Source organism: Heteronotia binoei, chromosome 4 (genome assembly GCF_032191835.1).
Source record: "Heteronotia binoei isolate CCM8104 ecotype False Entrance Well chromosome 4, APGP_CSIRO_Hbin_v1, whole genome shotgun sequence".
Classification (NCBI taxonomy): Eukaryota; Metazoa; Chordata; class Lepidosauria; order Squamata; family Gekkonidae; genus Heteronotia; species Heteronotia binoei.
In genome coordinates this window covers 164,489,330-164,511,360 of record NC_083226.1, presented here as the reverse complement: position 1 = coordinate 164,511,360, position 22,031 = coordinate 164,489,330, and the positions used below count along the sequence as shown (strand labels likewise).

At 42.9% G+C, this 22,031-nt stretch overlaps 1 protein-coding gene across 1 annotated transcript in view; it reads left to right on the top strand.

Moving 5' to 3' along the window:
- Nucleotides 1-22,031, top strand: part of DCC (DCC netrin 1 receptor) — a gene marked incomplete at its 5' end in the record, with an annotated part of 1,016,990 nt that overhangs the window by 615,363 nt on the left and 379,596 nt on the right. The window lies entirely within an intron of this gene.

Here is a 22,031-nt window from a genome sequence, read left to right as displayed (position 1 = left end):
AAAGCCTAATACTTTCATTATGGTGAACAGAACAAGCTATAGCATGGGTTTCCAAGACAATGAAGTGCAACCTTTTGGGACATTGGTTTGTGAGCCAGTGTAGTTATAGTGTTTAGATTGTTGGACTCGGATCCAGGATCCCCATGATCCAAACTCTACTGTACTGAGGGCCAACCACAGGACACAGAGGCTGAAGCCTTCCCCTGATGTTGCCTCCTGGCTCTGGGATTCAGAGGATGAACATCTCTGGATGTGAAGGTTCTTCTCAGCTAGTAGCCACCGATACACCTGTCCTCTGTGAATCTCATCCCCTTTTCAAGCTGTTTATTCCTGTGGCCACCGCTACATCCTCTGGCAGTGAATTCCACATTTTAATCACTCTCTGTGTAAAGAAGTATTTCAAGGCAGCTGCTAACGATGCCACTGCGGGATGCGAGGACATGAAGCATCATAAATCCACGATCCAAGTGAAAAGAACACCGAGGTTAAAAACACAGCCAGCTCTGCCCCCAAACAGTTCTTCCTGCACAAGATACTTTTTGAAATTAAACTTTTCATGCACACTATCCTTAATGCAACAGGTGAAAGTGCCCCCCCCCCCCCCCGCCCCAAGTAGGCCATTCCAGGGGACTAAACTTTAGCACAAAGATAATCTGTTTCTGTCTGGACAGCAGTCAATTCTACAAGAAGGCACCACAAAGACAGTTAAGAGAGCATAGACCCAGAACGTAGCTGGTGTGTGGGTAGGGTTATCAACCTGCAGTAGTGTTGCCAAGTCCTCTTTGTCCTGGAGCAGGGGACATTCGCACGCATGCAAAGTGTGCGTGTGATGCAATGATGTCACCCAGAAGTGACATCACCACGTCAGCTATACCACACGTAGCCACTCCAGCCGTTTCCAGGAAAACTCTATGGTTTTCTACCCATTTTGGAGGGGAAAACTCTACTTTACCAGAGTTTTCCCTCCAAAATGGCTAAAGTGTCTGGGAAAAGCACAGAGTTTTCCCGTAAACACCTAAAGCAGCCGCTGCGCAGCTTTGTCGGTGCGATGATGTCACTTCTGGGTGACATCATCATGCCAGTGATGTAGGGAGAGGTCCCCCCTGCCAGCCCAATACGGGCCGGCGGGTTGGGAACCTCCTGGGTGGGGGAATCCCCGCCCTAACCTACAGGTGGGACCTGGAGATCTGGAATTACAATTGACCTCTGGATGATAGACAGAAGCTCCCCTGGGGGGCAGGGAGGCAGCTTTGGAGGATGGCCTGTGTGGCATTATACCCCACTGAAGTCCCTCCCCTCTGCGAACCTTGAGTTCCCAGGCTCAACCCCAAACCTCCAGATATTTCCTTTCTCAGAGTTGGCAAGCCTATTGTCATGAATTTGAAAGTTTCTGATTAGGAGTACTCCAGCTGCTTTGCTGGGAGTTCCATTTCCTTGATCCTCATGGGCTGGAGACTCAACTTCCCCTCTACCTAGACAGCCCTGTTTCCTACTCCTATTGCCCCAGTCCTTCCTCACTGTAGTCCCGTGAAACTTTGCCAGCCCTAGTGTCCATCCACTAATATGTCCTTTTTTTTGAAGTCCAGCCCACAAGAGGCAGGGCAGGTACCTGTGATGGTGATTCTGTTGCCTCTGCGTCCTTGTGCTGCATCTGGACTCTCTCAGTGTCTCTGGGGAAGAGTTCTTACAGCCTCCATCTGCCACGGCACTAGCCTTCTCCAGTTCCTTTGTAGCTGTGCTGGTTCCAGCTTCCTGGTCAGGACATTCACTACCCCAGACATAGTGTTCCATCTGTAAGAACATAAGAGAAGCCACGTTGGATCATGCCAATGGCCCATCCAGTCCAACACTCTGTGTCACACAGTGGCCAAAACCCAGGTGCAATTAGGAGGTCCACCAGCAGGGCCAGAACTCTGGAAGCTCTCCCATTGTTGCACACTCTCCCACTGTTGCACATAAAGCCTCTGGCAGCTCATGCTTACAGTTGCCCGTAGCTTTTCCCTCAGTGGCACTGGACAGCGAGGGCAGCAGGGAGCATGGCTAGTGCCACACTAGCAAGTGAGTAGACAAGAGGGGCCAGCAGCAGTAAGCCTCAGGAAGCCCTGCCACTAGGCAAACTAGGCAATTGCCTATGGTTCCGGCCTTTTGGGTGCGCCAAATTGGGCCCCCCATGTGACTCAGTGACGTTATCAGTGTGTGTGGGAGGGAGTCGCCGTAAATTAGCCTTGCTTAGGGTATCAGCAGTCTAGAGCTGGCCCTGGTGATCCCTGCTGGAAGCCCTAAACCCTAACGGTTGTCTCACCTAAGAACATAAGCAGAGCCATGTTGGATCAGGTCAGTGGCCCATCCAGTCCAACACTCTGTTTCACACAGTGGCCAAAAAACCCCACGTGCCATCAGGAGTTCCATCCATGGGGCCAGGTCAAGAAGCCCTCCCACTGTGCCTCTCCCAATCACCAAGAATACAGAGCATCACTTGCCCCAGACAGAGAGTTCCAATGATAAGCTGTGGTTAATAGCCACTGATGGACCTCTATTCCATATGCATATCCAATCCGCACTTGAAGCTGCTGTGCCTGTGTACTTATTGGGTATCTGGGTATGCAGACACCAGTTCCAGTGTGCAGGGAGCCTTAATTGTAAGATGGTCGAAAATTGTGATACAAACAAAACTTCAGCCATCTTGACTTGAGACCACTGGTTCAATGTGCATAGATTTTGTCATAAGCACGGGGGAATCATTATCTTTGTAAAGCATTCACTTGTGACACAATGGCCTTCCTTGGTGCTCCGCTGTATTATGCCTCCAGTTGACATTTCTGTAATACACGTTCAAGTGCCACTTGCACCAATCCATCTAATCGAGATACCTTTTGTAATACGGAGCAGACCCTGAAAGGACAAAAGCACCTCCTGCGTATAATTATAGCAAACAAAAACAACAACCAACAATAGGTGGAACATTAATTTTGGGCTTTAATTTATGGAGATTGAAATCCGACATTGAAGAGGAGGCTTGTGGCCCGAGCAGTCAACTTTGACTTCCAGATCGTGATCAAGTGAAGGAAGAAGGGTGGCTGCTATTTATGCAGGTGTCTGGAAAGTTCTCCTCGAAAAGTGCTTTCAGAAGTTTTAGTTCTCCTGGAGCAAAAATGATCAATGTGGCACTAGAGGCAAAGATGACTGCCTAGATCTGCAGATATGCACAACCCACAATGAAGTCCAGCAACCCCCTGCTGAATATCTCTGTAGGTGCCCTTGGGCCAGCTAGCAAGTGACACGCAAAAGAAAAGGGAAGTAGGACCCAAAGGCCTTGAATTCAGCAGGAGCTCACAGGAGCACAGCCTCTGAACCTTTCTGAGGCTTCCCCCTCCCCCTCTCCACCTACCTTGTCCATTGAGTAGTAGGTGCAGCTGCAGAACAATCCCTGGATTAGGAGAGTGGGCAGCCAGCCAGCCACCAGGGGCTTTGCCACACCCCAGCAGCACTCATTAACCCCTGGAGAAGTGATTTTGGGTGGTGGGTGGCTTGCTGGCCTTTTGACTGGGGGGGATCCAAGGAGAGCCCCAGATGAGCGAGGCCTGCTTGGGCTAGCTGGATCTCTAGCCAGCCCAAGAGGCCTCGCTCGCCCCGGGTTCTCCTTTCTTGTGTTGGGCTGCAATTGGCTGGTCAGGGGTGGCATATGCTAATGAGTTATGCTAATGAGCTCCACCACCTATTTTTCTACAAAACGACTCCTGAGTACGCAGTAGAAGAAATAAATGTGACAGGAAAAGCCTTTGAGGGCAATTCTCATAATCAGTGTTGCTAATCTGCAACAAGTTCAGTTCTGCAGATTCTTAAATCCAGAGAATGGAGACATGAACATTCAAGACAGGTCTTTCTACATACCTGAAGAAAGCTCCAGGTTTGCAGAAATATTCAAAATCACGGGATTAAAATAATCACTCTACCATAGAAGAGGGGATTGGATAAATATATGGAGCAGAAGTCCATCAGTGGTCATTAGCCACAGCATATTGATGGAACTCTCTTTCTAGAGTACTTCCGGCAATGGCGGAGTGAAGCGGACTCCTTCTCAGTGCGCGGGGAGGGTGTTCTGTTTGGTGGGAGATTGAGGGGGCCCACTATTTGTGGACACCCCTTACGGAGCTGTCTGAGACGCTCCGAAGTCCGGGGAGCTGCTGGATGTGAGGGAGAGACGAAGGTTTCTCCCCCAGGACTGGCTTCCCCTTTGACCGTTTCCCAACCAACACTGATGTGCCCAGCTGTGCCGCCGGAAAGGGGAGAGGAGAGGAAGCGTAAACTCCTTTCAGCTTACCTAGAAAGGTGCTTTCCTATATCTGGATCTTCATTCCTCGTAGCGTCAGGTTCCCTTGCAAGCCGCGGAAGAAGAACTTAAAAGAAGCCCGCCGGTGAGCGGTTTTGTTTGAAGTAGTGGGAGTGAGGTGGAGTTGGTGAGTGTGCGGCGGCAAATGGCGGAGTGCGGGTGCTCGGGCGAGAGCGAGGCACGTAGTTGTTTTTCTTAACTTTTGGTGGATCGGCTGAGCGGCGTGGTGAACGAGCGGCTCTAAAACGTTCTTTTTTGGAGGGGGAAGAAGCAAACTGGGGGTGAGACGAACTGAGTTTGTTGGGTTATTTTCCTTTTTCCTGCTGGATTTGGTGGGGGCGATCGGGGGAGAGACGGAGGGCGAGGTGCAATGGCCGATTCGAGCCGAAGAGGGACTGAGGCGGAAGTTTAGAAAGTGCAGGAACCGGCCGGAATCTGAACGGTATTTTGTGTGAAACTTTCCCCACCTTGACTCTGACTCTTTTTGGACTCCTCCGTTCTTGGTTCCCCTTCCCCTCTCTAAGCAATTGTTACTGAAGATCGGCTTCTTTCCAGACAGATTTTATTATTATTTGTGGCAAGGATCAGCTTTGTTCCCTGTGTTTCTGCGCTCTAGAGCCAACTGCAGGCTGGCTGAAAGGGTAGAGTGGTAGTTTTTAGCAGCTATGGCTGTGGCTACGCTCTATTGAAGATTTTGGGTGCTTTTTGGATTATAAAATGCCTTTTGCTTAGCCACCTTGGAACTTTCCCTCTTCCGTCTGATCTGCGTTTATGGGTTTCTGAGTTAACTGCAAGCTGTTTAAAAGGGTAGAGCTGTAGCTTTTAGCAGCTATAGCTGTGGCTACACTCTATTGAAGATCTTGGGTGCCTATTGGATTACAGTTTACTCTCTCCAAGTTACTTTGGGAACTTTGTTTGCCTCTTCTGAACTGTACTCTTGCTTTTATGAACTGTACTCCTGCTTTTATGAACTACCTTTGGAGCCCTGAAGTACCAACTTATCAAGGCTGCTCTTATTGAACTATTTTTTATCAGAACTTTGAAGTATCAATTGGCTAGGGCTGAGAACAGTGCTAATCTATCAAACAAGGGCATAAATAGAGCAGTGAAGAGAGAAGAAAGAAGGGAAGAGAGAAGGCAGAAGAAGGAAGAAAGAACCGTTAAGATAAGACAGTGATTTTGGGGGGCAACTTGGGGAGCTTTGTGTTTAATCTTCTGGCCTAAGTGAATGGTTTAAATGTTTGAAGAGTAGTAGAACAATTTAACTGAACTTAATACTTTTTAAATTGTTGGATTCATCTGTTTTATCTCTGGTTGGGTATTCTTTCTTGCTTTGTGTTCTCTATTGAACTTCCCCACTGTCTTTTTCAAGGCACCTGGAAACTTTAAGCTGCCAATTGAATTTAAGAACTTAAGAATTTAAGAATTATTGGTGAATTGATGGTTATTGAATGGTGATTGGATTTAGCACTGTTTAGTAGTAATTTTGTAGACTTAGTATTCTGAGTAGATTCTTGGGAGGCTCAACCACCATGACAGAAACAAAGATTAAAAAATTTCTGCAAGGTACCCCCCCGGCTGGAGGAGTAAGAGCAGGCCCAACAGGGTCAGCAGGCTCAGCACCGGTTCAGCAAGATGCCTTGGAAAAACTACAAAATATGGTTTCTGCGGGTTTCAAGCAGAATCAAGAAGCCCTAGAGGGGCTGAAAACTGATTTGATGTATCAGGTTAAAAAAACTAATGAACAATTGGCAGAATTTCAAAAACAACTATTGGCCAATACTCAGCAAGTTCATGGACTAACAGCCAAAGTCGACAGAATGGAGGAGCGTGATAGACAGACCGGCACGTTAGTCAGGGAACATCAAACAGAAATTATGGAGCTGGAGGACCGCGTGATGCGATTAGAAATGGAAAAGGCGGCAACGATCCTGCGTTTCCAAAATCTGCCTGAAGAGAAGGAGGAGGACTTAATCTATAAAATTATGGATATCCTAAGAGTTGATGATGAAGAATTACTGGAGGATGGCCCAAAAGACATCCTCTGGGCCAAAAGAGTGTCTTCAACTTACACAAGGAAATACAAACTTCCTAGGGAGGTGCAAGTCAAGTTTGCACGCCCAGAAATTACGGAGAGGATTTTACGGAAAGCTAGAGAATGTGAATTCAATTGGAAAGAAACCAAGATTAAAATTCTGAAAGAAATACCTTGGAGTGTGAGACAGCGGAGATTTAAATTTAAGAAACTATCTACTTGGCTAATTCAACATGAAATTCAATTCAGATGGCTGATCCCACAAGGTTTGTTTTTCACATTCCAAGCCAAAAGATTTAATATTACCACAGAGGCAAAGATGGAAGAATTCTGGAATGAACATGTGAAACCTAACGGATCTGATTCAGGAGAAGAACAGGAGCAAGAAGACTCCCCAAAACCTCTTGAGGGGGCGATTCCGAAAAAGAAGCACGAAAAGATCAAGACTAGACTTCAGAGCAGGAAAGACTTAGCCAATATACCGGATAGTAAGGATCTTCCAAAATGAATTCCAAACTGGGTACCAAAATACTTTCTTTGAACATAAACGGCTTAAATGAACCTGGCAAAAGAAGGAAGACATTCCAACAGTTGAGAAAATCGGATGCTCAAATTATTTGTCTGCAAGAAACTCATATTAGATATGATAATCGGAAGTACCTAGAAAATAAGAAATTAGGAATTTTATATTCCTCATGTGATCCATCCAAAAAGAAGAAAGGAGTCGCGATTTATGTTTCCCAACATATCAAGTCAAATTGCCTATACTCGGATGACCAAGGAAGAATTATCATAGTAGAAATTGAATTGAACGGACTTAAAATAATACTAGGGAACATCTACGCCCCCAATGACAACCAAGAAAAATTTTACCAAGCCTTGTATCTTAAACTGAGCGAATTCAATTCTGATAGGTACTGTATTGTGGGAGATTATAACGCAGTATTTGATATAAAAATGGATAAGAAATACGATGATCCTCAGAAGAGAAAGAAAAACCGTAATACAGTGCCGAATTCCTTTTTGCAAATGGTTGAGGAACTTAATTTGGTGGATGCGTGGAGAACAAAAAATCCGGTTACCACAGACTTTACGTTTTATTCTCACGCACATAAAACCTGGTCAAGAATTGATATGTTTTGGATATCTTTAAATATGATTCTCTCGGTCAGTCAGGCTGATATTCTCCCACAATCATATGCAGACCATAACCCAATTACGTTAATTCTGGAGCAGCAATCAAGAAATCCTCGATGGACTTTAAATTTGCAAATCTTAAGAGAAACACAATTTGTAGAATCAGCTAAAGAAGAAATTCAAGAATTCTTCAAGATTAATGTGGAAAAAGATACCAAAGTCCCAGTTATTTGGGATGCATTTAAGGCTTTCTTTAGAGGTGTTGCTATTAGATATACAGCGAGGAGGAATAGAGAACGTAAGAAAGCGTACAATGATCTCATAATGAAACTGCAACATCTTGAGAAGCAACAGAAAGCGAGAAATCTAAAGGAGGTGAAGGCCAAAATTAGTTTCATTCAACACAAGATTAATATTTTATTAGCAGAAGAAATCGAAAAAAAATTAAAATGGACAAGACAAAACCACTTTGAAAATGCAAACAAAGTGAGTAGATGGCTGGCATACAAATTAAGGAAAGAAAAGGAGAAAAAGATCATTAAAATGCTGAAAAGTGAAACCAATGAGGACTTATTTCAAAACTCTCAAATGGGAATCGTTATCCGAAATTTTTATAAGAACCTTTATAAGAAACAAAAAATTGAACAGTTAAATCAAGAAGATTACATAAAGAGAGTGGAGGTACAAAAACTAACTAAAGAACAACAAGTAAGTTTGGACAGTCCCATCTCAATACAAGAAATTGTGCAGGTAATTAAAACTCAAAAAAGTAATAAGACCCCAGGTCCGGATGGTTTACCGATTGAATTTTTTAGAACATTTGAAGATTTATTATTGCTACCTTTTAAGAGAGTTATTGAGGAGGCTTATAATACAGGGGTGATCCCGGATTCTTGGAAAGAAGCTTTAATTACACTTATTCATAAAGATGGCACTGATCCAGTAGAAGTCAAAAATTATAGGCCAATTTCACTTTTGAATAGCGACTACAAGATTTTTGCAGCGATACTCGCAAATAGATTGAAGAAAGTAATTCCAAGCCTGATTCATGAAGACCAAACTGGTTTTGTCCCAGGAAGATTAATGAATCAGAATGTGAGACTTTTGTTGAATGTAATTGAATATTATAAGGAACATCCGGATAAAGAATTTGCGGCAATTTTTGTTGATGCAGAAAAAGCCTTTGACAATGTTAATTGGAATTTTATTAAAGCTATATTGTCTGCAACTGGATGTGGTGAAAGGTACATCAGAATGGTGGAAGCGGTGTACTCAAAACAAATAGCAAAAGTGAGTTTTAATGGAGTAATGACAGACTCAATAGAAATTGAACAAGGTACAAGACAAGGCTGTCCTCTCTCTCCTTTACTTTTTATCTTAACGTTGGAACCGTTGATTAAGAAGATTAGAGAGGATACCCGAATTCAAGGTACAAGAATACACAGTATAGAGTTGAAGACCTTGGCATTTGCGGACGACCTCGTATTCATTTTGGAACAACCTGTTTCTTCGATACCTCTTTTGAAACAACAAATAAGAGAATTTGGCGAAGTCTCTGGCTTCAAGTTGAACGCTGCAAAGACTAAAATTCTATCCAAGAATATGACTGAGGACCAGATCCGGTTACTTGAGGAACTGTCAGGATTCAAACATGAGAAAAAAATTAAGTATTTGGGAATTCATCTTACAAATGATCTAAGGACTTTGTATAGAGACAATTATGAAAAAATATTAAAATCGATTCGTCATGACTTAACCAATTGGAAAGATCTTCAGATTTCACTTTTGGGCAGAATTGCAACAATCAAGATGAATATCCTCCCGAGAGTCCTGTTCTTGTTTCAGACAATACCAATTATGATACCCAAAATTTTTTTTCAACAACTTAATACCATGTCTAAGACTTTTATCTGGCAGGGCAAGAAGGCTAGAATTAAACTGAAAGTTTTACAAGACAGTAAGTTAAGAGGCGGCCTAGCTCTCCCAGATTGGAACCTATACTATAAAGCATGTGGCATGGCGTGGCTAAGAGATTGGTGTAAACTGGACAATAAGAGACTGTTGATCATTGAAGGCGCTGGCCTGGGTGAAGGGTGGCACAACTATATGTGGTACCATGCTCCTGCAAAAACGGGTCATTTCCTTAGGCATGAAATAAGAAGATCCTTGTACAAGATTTGGAGTGATATCAAGCTACAATATTTCTATACTCCCAAGTGGATATCTCCGATTGAAGCTTTGACTCACCCCAACCTGTATAACTGGGACAGCCCACAGGACTATGCATATTTATTGAATGATAAAAACGAACTGATTGAAGAAGAGATTGGCAAGTTAAGTTGGTGGCTTCAGTGTCAACTAAGATCAAGATTTCGGGCTGATAAAGAAAAAGGTTTTGTGAACACACAAATTGAGTTAGATTTGATTATAGAATCTAAGCAGAAAATGATCTCCAAGGTGTATGATTGGCTGCTACAAATTAAGATGAGTGACGAAGTGGTGAAGGAGACATGGATCCGTTGGCTCCAAGACTTTGGCTATAACATAGATTTAGAGGAATGGGAGAGATTATGGAAACAGAATTTAAAGCTGATAAGACCAGCAGATCTTAAAGAAAATTTATATAAAATGGTTTACAGGTGGTATCTTACACCTAATAGATTGGCAAAAATCTACCCCACATATTCAAACAAGTGCTGGAAATGTCGAGAAGTTAAAGGCTCTTTATTCCACATATGGTGGCAATGCAAATCAGCTAGAAAGTATTGGGTGCAAATTAACATCTGGACTCAAAAAATTTTAGAAACACAAATTACCCATGTGCCGGAACTATATCTCTTGAACATTTGCAGGCAGAAAGTGCCGGTAACAAAGTTGAAATTGCTAATGTATATAATTACAATTGCCAGAATACTATATGCCAAGTATTGGAAAGGTGAGAAAACCCCGAACAGAGAAGAGTTTATAAATAAACTATTAGAAACCGCTGAGGCCGACCTAATGTCCACAAGATTAAGAAATGGAAATGTGCAGAAGTGTCAGGAGGAATGGGATCCTGTGTACAAATGGGCTAAAAGTAAAGGATTTGACACGGAGTAACTATATTAAAACATGCCATAAATACTATCTAAGGAAAAGGTTAATGTTTAGTTTTAAACTACCTTATGTAAAGTACAGCTGAAATAATTGTGAAATTATAATTAGAAAACTTGTTCTTATTTTATCGAAACCTCTCCTCCCCCCCAGTGTGCTTGGTTGGGTAAGGGGGAATGGATGCTTGTATTTTGTCTATGGCCTAGCTTTTCATTAGGCTATGTACTATTTGTATGTGTTGCTTGTTGGTGTATATTTGTTCTTTTTCTTTCTCTTGTCTATGTATTGTTCTTTTCTATCTCAATAAAATGTAAAATTCTTAAAAAAAAAAAAAAAAAAAAAAAAAAGGAACTCTCTTTCTAGGGCAAGTGATGCTCTATATTCTTGGTGCTTGGGAGGGGCATCAGTGGGAGGGCTTCTAGTGTCCTGGACCGACTGATGGACCTCCTGATGGCACCTGGTTTTCTTGGCCACTGTGTGACAGAGTGTTGGACTGGATGGGCCAACATGGCTTCTCTTATGTTCTTATGCAGGGGTGGCCAGTGGTAACTCTCCAGATGTTTTTGCCTACAACTCCCATCAGCCCCAGCCATTGGTCATGCTGGCTGGGGCTGATGGGAGTTGTAGGCAAAAACATCTGGAGAGCTACCATTGGCCACCCCTGTTCTTATGGAAGCTCCCTGGATGACCTTGGGCCAGTTAAAAATTTCCATACTCACTTGGGTTCTTTTGTGGGGGGGAATGGAGGGGAAGATAATGGATCCCCCTTGGGCCCCCACTGGGCAAAAAGTGGAGAATAAATGAAGTACATAAGTACATAATAAGTGCATACGTAATAAATATGGTTGAAGAACAACTTTAACTTTAAATGCATTCTCGAAGCCAGATGAAGGGGTGGGGGGGGGTTTCAAGAACCACACAATATGTGTGAAATAGCCACATTTGGCTCCTGAGCCACAGTTTGGCCACTCCAGCCTAGAACAAGGCCAGGAGCCAGACAGCAGTGGGGAGGAGCACCATCAGAAGGCAAGGCTGAGTTCAGACTTGGGGCAGGACAGAACAAGAGAGGCTAAGAAGTAGCCCTGAATTGTAAGGGGAAGGAGCAGAGTAGGGCAACGAAACGTACAAGGCTTCGCATTCCGTTTATAGCCTCTCAGACTGAGCAAGTGGAAGGGGTTTGGATACAGGCCAGATGGGGGTCTTGCCAGACAGTCCCATAAAAGTGAAGACAACACATCCAGAAGAAAATGAGTGTGTGTGTTGGAAAGGAAGAGGATTTGGGTGTTGGAACCCCCTTTCCTTCACAGTTTTGAGGCTGGTGGACCAAACACCCTCTTCTGTGGCAGGAAAGCAGAAGCCCATCTTGGGAACTGGAAAACCTCACAGAGATAGAAGAACACATTCAATGGCAGCCATTTTGTAAGTTAAGGCTCCCTACTCGTTACGGATGACCGTCCAGAACTGCATTCAAGATAGCTGTCACATTTTTATCAGTTCAGTGTTGCTGCATACAGTTGGTAATGGCTGTTAATATTCTAATGTTATTTTGAAAGGGGAATATAATGTATTATGACCTTCAGAAGATAGGGCTGCCAAGTTCCTAGGCCAGGTGGGGATTCCCCCACCCGGGAGGTTCCCAACCCGCTGGCCAGCATTGGGCTGGCAGGGGGGATCCTCCCCCGATGTCGCCGGTGCAATGACATCACTCGCAGTGATGTCATACATCATTCACCAGCCACTCTAGGAGCCTCCAGGAAAACTTTATGGTTTTCCCAGATCCTCTAGCAATTTGGGAGGGAAATTGCCATAGAGTTTTCCCTCCCAAATTGCCAGAGCATTCAGGAAAACCATAGAGTTTTCCCGGAAACTCCTAGCATGGCCGGAGCACTACATCGCTGGCACGATGACGTCACTTGTGAGCGATGTCATCGTGCTACACGCGTGAATACAGTCCCCTGCCAGAGAGTGCGGGGGACTTGGCAACCCTATCAGAAGACAACTCCACTGGAAATGCCCATTCTTAATACAGTTCATTTGGGATTGTAAAACTCTCACTTAAAATCCTGGTAGAGAGAAATTAAATCTCATAACGCGCTTATAGAGCTTTCTCTTATACAAGTATCGATTTGTCTTAAACTGTTCCAACTTCTGCTGTGTGTGGGGGGGGGGGGGTGGGAGGGGTTGTTCTGTTTTTCTTTGCAGACTTTGCTTCCCTGAGTACAGTGCCTGGAGTAGGTAAAATCCTATTACCTTTAAAAAAAATCAATAAAATGGAATTATCCTGTAAGCTCCGACTCGAGACCACAACATGTGGAATTACTGTTCTTCCAATTCTAGGAATTGTGAAACCATTTTTTTCTTAAAAGTAACCAAATCAAAGAAAATATTAACAGTCAAACCATTTATGAGGGCCAAATACATAGAGCTCTAATGCGATTAATCTGTCTTTGACACTTAGTCTGTTCTTGTCAATTATTTTATTGGTTTCACCCTAAATACTTGTTGCACGTTTTTTTTTAACCTTATAACTGCCCCTTTAGGACATTCCCTGCTTGTTTAGATTAATAAAAGCTTTGTGTTGGGCTGATTGATGTAACCAAATAAAGAAACATCAATAGCCTACCTGAGATAACTTAATTACCTTTTGAATGTCATGGAATAATCAACGTTGCTCATTCTCTGTGTTGTTTTAATTGGCGTGTCCACAGCTCAGAAAGTAATCCCAAATACACCTTTGTAAAAGTTATGCGCTGTGAAACAATGACGAACTACTCGAGCCCGGCACTCCGGGGGCACTGAGTAGGAAAGAAAGAAGTGGGAGGAGAGACAACAAACCAGTGGAATGTAACAGTTTCCTCTTACCCTACTCTTGCAATCAGGGCTGGCCCTGCCACTAGGCAAACTAGGTGATTGCCTAGGGTTGCCAAGTCTAATTCAAGAAATATCTGCAGACTTTGGGGGTGGAGCCAGGAGCAAGATTGTGACAAGCATAATTGGAACTCCAAAGGGAGTGCTGGCCATAACATTTAAAGGGACTACACACCTTTTGCATGCCTTCCCTCCATTGGAAATAATGTAGGATAGGGGCACCTTTCGGGGGGCTCACAGAATTGGAAAAACAGCCCCCCGAGAGCCTCAGATATCCACAGATCAATTCTCCATTATACCTTATGAGAATCTGTTTCCGTAGGGAATAATGAGTGCCCAGCAGACATTTTCTCCCTTCCTTTCTGATGACCTTGAAGCAGGTGGAGGACGTCCATAGCAGGGGATTCCCTGCCCCAGCCTGGATCTTCAGTTCAATAAATTTTATGCTTAAAGACTTAAGTACTATGGATACAGATGTGGTCAGTGTTCTATCACTTTAAATTGTGATTTACTTCACTTTTGATATGTTTAGTTGTGTTATAAGGATTTTGTAAATTACACTTAAATTTCTTTACCGTTGAAGCTGGTTTTCGCGGAGCTTTTTGTACCTTTACCCTGATCCACATATCCGCATTTCTCTGTTGTGTTGCTATATACCCTATTGAGAATGACTTCGTGGGATGACCAAGGAAAACATGACATCCTTGCTACAGTAGTTTCATCCTTGTCCGACCAATTGGATGAGGGGCAAACTCATGGACTAACTTAGAATTTCGTATGAAAAAAGAACTTAGAATGAATATGCATGCAGTTTCTTTAAGAGACTATTGTACCTCAGATAAAATTCCAAGGGGGCTCCGGATCCAAAAACCACCTGCAATGTTTGTATAGGATGAGGAGTTTCAATCACAATGGGCTGCAGTTCTAAATAAATGCTCATTGGATCTCATGTTATTGATTTTCAAGAGAGCAGTTGCTGAAGCAAGCAAGACCAAAGTAGAAATTGAGAATATGATGTCCTCCTTAAAGGAGAAGGTATCACAGAATACTTTTGAAATTAACATACAAGAATTGTTTTCTAAAGTTAAACAGTTTGTTTTATTATTATTTTTTTATTTTTTTAAATTTGATTTGATTTATACCCCACCCTCCCCACCGAAGCAGGCTCAGGGCGGCTTACGACATAAAATCCCAGAAACAATAAAATTAATAGGTATGAAAAATACACATTCGGCAATAAAATAACAATGATTAAAACAGTTAAAACAATTAAAACAGAAAAACAGACTATTAAGTTGTTGCTATTCTGATGGCAACGGCCTTCTTCCACAGATCTTAAATACCGGTGCCAATTAATTGTATGCCTGCCGGAAGGGGACAGTCTTGCAGGCCTTGCGGAACCGCACCAGGTTCCACAAGGCCCTCACCTCATCTGGTAGTTGGTTCTACCAGCAGGGGGCTATGATTGAGAAGGCCCTGTCTCTAGTTGATTTCAATTGGGCCTCCTTCAGCTCAAGTATTACTAACGGATTTTGAGATCCTGATCTAAGTACTCTCTGGGGAACATGTAGGGAGAGACGGTCCCTAAGGTAGGCAGGTCCTCAGCCATGTAGGGCTTTAAAGGTAATAACCAGCACCTTGTAACGAACCCAGTATACTATTGGCAGCCAGTGCAGTTCCCGGAGTCCCGACTGAATGTGCTCCCACCTGGGAAGCCCCAATAACAGCCAGGCGGCCGCATTCTGCACTAGCTGCAACTTCCAGGTTTGGCACAAGGTCAGCTCCATGTAGAGGGCATTACAGTAGTCCAACCTCGAGGTGACCATTGCATGGATCACCATTGCCAGGTCGCCATGCTCCAGGAAGGGGGCCAACTGCCTTGCCTGCCTAAGATGGAAAAACGTGGATTTAGCAGTTACTGCTATCTGGGCCTCCATTGTCAAGGTAGGCTCCAGTAGCACCCCCAAGCTCTTGACCTTGCACACCGCCAAAGGCCGATAGGGGGATTTCCCTTCTGGGACCACCACGACTCAAGCAAAGGATCTCTGTCTTTACTGGATTAAGCTTCAATCTTCTCAGCCAAAGCCATCCAGCCATGGCTTGTAGCGCCAGGTCCAAATTTTCTGGGACACAGTCAGGCCATCCATCCATCAGTAGATAGAGCTGGGTGTCATCAGCGTACTGGTGACAACCCAACCCATACCTCCAGGCAATGTGGGCAAGGGGGCGCATGTAGATGTTGAACAACATGAGGGAGACCACCGCCCCCTGAGGCACCCCACAATCAAACATGTGTCTCCGGGACAGTTCACCTCCAATTGCCACCCTTTGTCCCCGATCATCAAGGAAAGAGGAAAGCCATTGCAAGGCCAACCCCTGAATCCCTGCATCGGCGAGATGGCGGGTCAGCAACCAAAGGTCAACCGTATTGAATGCTGCTGATAGGTCCAACAACATCAGTACCGCCAAGCCGCCTTGATCCAGATACCACTGGAGGTCATTCACCAGGGCGACCAGCACTGTCTCCATCCCATGGCCTGGGTAAAAGCCGGACTAGTGGAGGTATAGAATGGAAGCGTCATCCAGAAAGCTCTGTAACTGCAGAGCCACTGCCCTCTTAATAACTTTACCCAAAAAGGGTAATTTTGACACCGACCGGTAATGTGCTAATTCGGCCGGGTCTAATGTCGATTTTTTCAGGAGAGGGCGGACCACAGCCTCTTTAAGAGGTGTTGGAAAACACCCTTCCATAAGGAATCTATTCACAATATCCTTAGAAAGCTTGAGAGTCATGGAGTAAAAGGACAGGTCCTCTTGTGGATCAAAAACTGGCTGTGTAATAGGAAGCAGAGAGTGAGTATAAATGGGCAGTCTTCACAGTGGAGGACGGTAAGCAGTGGGTTGCCGCAGGGCTCAGTACTGGGTCCCATGCTCTTTAACTTGTTCATTTTTTTTTTTTTTATAAAAATTTTTATTGTTATGTATTCCACCACCAATCCACCTCTGTGAGAGTCCCAGGCCATAGATACATTATAATAATCCATAAATTTATAACTATTAACATTCCGTCCAAATACAACTCCGTCACTCTATTTAAACATCTTATCCATTCATTTTCTTATTAACCAACCAATCGTCTTAAATTGTTTAAACTTTTCCAAATATCTCACCATCTTCCTAAACCATCCCTCCTCCTGTTCCCTAACCTTTAATCCATTCATTCTTCGTATCTTCATCGTTAAATACTCCAAAATAATTATACTATTCATTCTATCCCTCCAGTGATTAATTGTCAATTCCTCAGCTTCTTTCCAATTCCTTGCTATCACTTGTCTTGCTGCTACTAACATCAAATTAATCCATTTACTATCCTCTTTTGATCTTAATCCCACACCATCCAAATTAATAATTGCCATTGCTTTGGATATACTTATTTTCCATCCCATAATCTTTGTCATCTCTATGCCAACCTGCATCCAGAATTTTTTCACTAAGGGACAATCCCACCACATGTGACTGAAAGTTCCAATTTCTCCACATTTCCTCCAACAATTTTTACTCCCTGATTTAGAAATATAATACATCTTAATGGGTGTATAATACCATTTCTGTATCATCTTCAATCCCTGCTCCTGCACTAACCTAGATGTTGTAACAAAGGGAGGTAATCTAAACATCCTCTCCCAATCTTCATCTAAAATTTTATCTCCAATATCTGTTTCCCAATGTTCCTTCAAAAAATTCTCTCGGGGATTTCCCTGTACCTAATAAAATCTTATACAATTTTGAAACTATTTTTGACTTATCTTCTCTATACTCTTTCACCAATTTTTCAAAGGGAGTATTAATTCTTTTACCAATATTTTTAAGTTCTTCCTCCTTCAGCAATGAGGAGATTTGACTTTTTAACAACCAATTAATATTATTCAAAATATTATACTCCTCTTTCTTCACCCCATCAGTACCCCAAACCTCTTTCAATTCTTGAATCGTAATCCTCTTCAGTTTATCTCCTACTTCCTTTGACAGTGATCCCCTTAATGGAGCAAATTTATCATAGTACCACATTTTAATAATAGATGATATCTCCGGAGCGAGTTCTATCTTCCACTTCTCCCATACCCTACTGGGCCCTATAAAGGTTGATAATTTATCACCTATCTTCTTCCTCCTTTTCGTTCTATCAAATAAACTTTCCTTTCCTCCTACTACCTCTAAATTTTCCTTTTCTATCCCGTTCAGCTCTTCTCCTAACTCTCCCTCCAACCAAATCATTAAGTGCCTTAATTGATATGCATCATAATAGAAAATTATATTGGGAATCCCCCATCCCCCATCTTTAATACCATAATATCTATACCTATTGGCTGTCCTTGGTTTCTTTGATGCAAAAACAAATCTATCTATATCTCCTTGCCATCTCTTCAGTACGTATTCTGGTATATGCCAAGGCAATACATAAAATAAATAAGTCAACCTAGGAACTAGAAACATTTTAACCATGGCATTCCTTGTACTAATTGACTCCTTCCTCTTCCTCCAGTCTCTCATTTTAACTTGAATTCCACTCCAGATTTTTTTATAATTATACTCAAATATTTTTTTAATATTCCTAGGAATATTAACCCCTAAATATTTCACCATTTTATTTGCTATGGGAATACCCAAAATTTTTGAAGCTGCTAATTGTAACCCTGGTTTTACATTAACACACATCATTGAAGATTTTGAAAAATTAACTTTTAACCCTGACACTTCCTCAAATTCCTGTAGTATCTTTTTTAAAGGTGCCACTGCGGGCTCCACATCCTTAATTGTCACCATCATGTCATCTGCATACATTGTTAAGAGATTCCCATCTATTTTCCCTTTCCCTGGAACTTCAAAGCCTATAATTCTTTTATCCTTTTTTAATTTATTCACTAACGGTTCCAATGCTAAAATAAATAACATAGGGGATAAAGGGCATCCCTGCTTCGTACCACTCAATACCTGAACATATCCCTCTACTGAACCACCAACTCCTATCAACGCCTTAGATTTAGAATATATTGCCTCAATCATATTTTGAAATTTCTCCCCAAACCTATACTTTTGAAATATAGTCTTCATGTATGTCCAATCCACAGAATCAAAGGCCTTATAAATATCCAACGCCAAAAGCGTAAGCGGCAAATCCTTATTTTTAGCTAAATAAACCATACCCATCACCTTCCTAACTGCCTCTACTAAATATTTTTGAGGCATAAACCCAAATTGCTCTTTCCCTATCAATTGTGCAATACATTTTTTGAGTCTCATTGCCATAACCTTTGCAAATATTCGATAATCCATATTGGTGATTGAAATTGGCCTATATGAATCCCTTAAAGTCTGATCTTTCCCAGGTTTCGGAATTAACACCAATCTCGACTCCAACCATGTAGGCGGTGTAGGAGATCCATCCAAAATTCCTTGAAACAATTCAGTCACATGAGGCACCAATATATCCTTAAAATGCTTATAAAATACCGCATTAAAACCATCCAGTCCGGGTGCAGATTGCATATTCATAGAATCTATAGCCATCTTAACTTCTTCTTCCGTTATATCCTTATCTAATTCTTTCCTACTATCTTCACTTAATTCTAAAAATTCCAACCCCTCACAGAATTTTTCTATATCTTCCTTTTTAATCCCTTTGTTTGCATACAATTTGTTATAGAATTCTATAAAATTCTCCAGTATCATTTTAGGTTCAGTTTCCAAAAACCCTATATCGTTCCTGATTGCCTTAATATTTTTCCTAACCTGAAAATTCTTAATTTTATTTGCTAAAATTCTTCCTCCTTTCCCTTCAAACTCATAATACTTCTGTCTGTTATACCATAATTTTAACGTAGTCCTATTAACATCCAATACATTCAACTCTTCCCTTTTCCTAATTACTTGTTCTTTATCCTCCTTCTTCTTAGATTTCCTAAATTTCTCCTCCAATACTCTAACTTCTTCTTCTACTTCTTTAATTTTCCTAACTTTACCCTTCTTCAATCTCACCAAATTCTGTATACACACACCTCTAATAGTGGCTTTCATTGCTTCCCATACTATTGTTAATGAAGTATCTGATTTCCTATTCTCTTCAAAATATCTTTCCATTGCATTTTTAATGTTACACTTACTTTCTTCATCTGCCACTAACCATGGATTAAACTTCCAATTATACGATCTATTACAATGACCTATTTGCAAAAAGGCTGAAACAGGGGCAAAGTCTGTCATTGTTTTTTCTTCATCCTAGAAATCCAGAGGCGTAACTTCATACTTTAACTTGTTCATAAATGATTTAGAGTTGGGAGTGAGCAGTGAAGTGGCCAAGTTTGCGGATGACACTAAATTGTTCAGGGTGGTGAGAACCAGAGAGGATTGTGAGGAACTCCAAAGGGATCTGTTGAGGCTGGGTGAGTGGGTGTCAACGTGGCAGATGCGGTTCAATGTAGCCAAGTGCAAAGTAATGCACATTGGGGCCAAGAATCCCAGCTACAAATACAAGTTGATGGGGTGTGAACTGGCAGAGACTGACCAAGAGAGAGATCTTGGGGTCGTGGTAAATAACTCACTGAAAATGTCAAGACAGTGTGCGTTTGCAATAAAAAAGGCCAACGCCATGCTGGGAATTATTAGGAATGGAATTGAAAACAAATCAGCCAGTATCATAATGCCCCTGTATAAATCGATGGTGCGGTCTCATTTGGAGTACTGTGTGCAGTTCTGGTCGCCGCACCTCAAAAAGGATATTATAGCACTGTAGAAAGTCCAGAAAAGGGCAACTAGAATGATTTAAAGGGCTGGAGCACTTTCCCTATGAAGAAAGGTTGAAATACTTGGGGCTCTTTAGCTTGGAGAAACGTCGACTGAGGGGTGACATGATAGAGGTTTACAAGATAATGCATGGGATGGAGAAAGTAGAGAAAGAAGTACTTTTCTCCCTTTCTCACAATACAAGAACTTGTGGGCATTCGATGAAATTGCTCAGCAGACAGGTGAAAATGGATAAAAGGAAGTACTTCTTCACCCAAAGGGTGATTAACATGTGGAATTCACTGCCACAGGAGGTGGTGGCGACCACAAGTATAGCCACCTTCAAGAGGGGTTTAGATAAAAATATGGAGCAGAGGTCCATCAGTGGCTATTAGCTACAGTGTGTGTGCATATATAATTTTTTTTGCCACTGTGTGACACAGAATGGACTGGATGGGCCGTTGGCCTGATCCAACATGGCTTCTCTTATGTTCTTATCCCTTATAGGATATCTGAGCTCCCTCTGGCAAGCTTTAATAAGCCAGGAGGGGCAAGGGTCCAGATCACAAGTTTTAGGTCATGCAATAGAGGATCCTGTCAACTTCCTCTAGGCTGAGTGTACTGAAGCAATCCAGAACAAAACCAGAAGACAGGCACGGGGCCTCGAGTTCACATGCTGTCTCCAATGTGGCGGGTAGGTCGTGGTGGAGTGACAAGATCTTGTCTGCAAAAAAGTTCGCAAAAGCCTCACAGCCAATCTCCAATTCCTTAGAATTTGGCCTACCTTGTGGCAGTGTTGTATGGGTCCGAATTATGTTGAACAATTGTGCCGGGCGTGAAATTGCAGACGCAATCTTGGCCGCAAAGTAAGTTTTCTTTGTGGCTTTGACTGCCATCTCACAGGACCTCATAAACTCTCTATAAGATGTTCTAGTCGCTTTGCCTCAAGAACGCCGCCATTGCCTCTCTAGCTGTCTGAGTCCTCGTTTCATCTGTCGCAACTCTACGTTATACTAGCTTAGAGCGCTAGCTTAGAGCGAGGACGCAGAGGACACCGAGGTGCAATCTCATCGATGACTCTGGAGAGTCTGTCATACCAAGACTTCATCAGGTCATCCAAGGAATCACCAGGAGGCCAGGAATCCCTTAGAGCCATTTGAAACCGTTCTGTGTCGAACTGGCTCCACGGGCGAGCTAAAATATGCTCACCACCTAAACGGGCTTGAGATGGGACATCCACACGAGCCTTGAGGGCATAGTGGTCTGACCATGGCACTGCTTCGGCAGTAATACTTTCCACTAAAACTCCCACCACAAAGATCAAGTCTAGCATGTGCCCTGCCTGGTGAGTGAGCGTTGCAACAATTTGGGAGAGTCCCAGTGTCGCCATGGATGACACTAGGTACATCGCCTGACTGGAGGTTGCATCATCGGCATGAACATTGAAGTCACCCAGAATCAAAATCCTTGGGTACTCCAATGCCCAGCCTGTTACGGCCTCCATTAGGGATGGTAAGGCGCCATCAGGGAAGGTACACCAGCCAGATTGCCAGCCCCTCCCCAACATCCCACGCCAGACTGGCACATTCAGTGCCCTTAATCTCTGGGTCTGGGAGAGCCCGGAAGGAGTAAGCCTCTTGTATGAATAGAGCAACCCCTCCCCCCACCCGCTAGTCCATGACTGGTGAAAGACTGTGTATCCTGGGGGAGCCATTTGGGAGAGAGCTACAGTCTCCCCATCACGCACCCAGGTCTCAGTCAGGCAAGCCAGGTCCACATCCTGCTCAA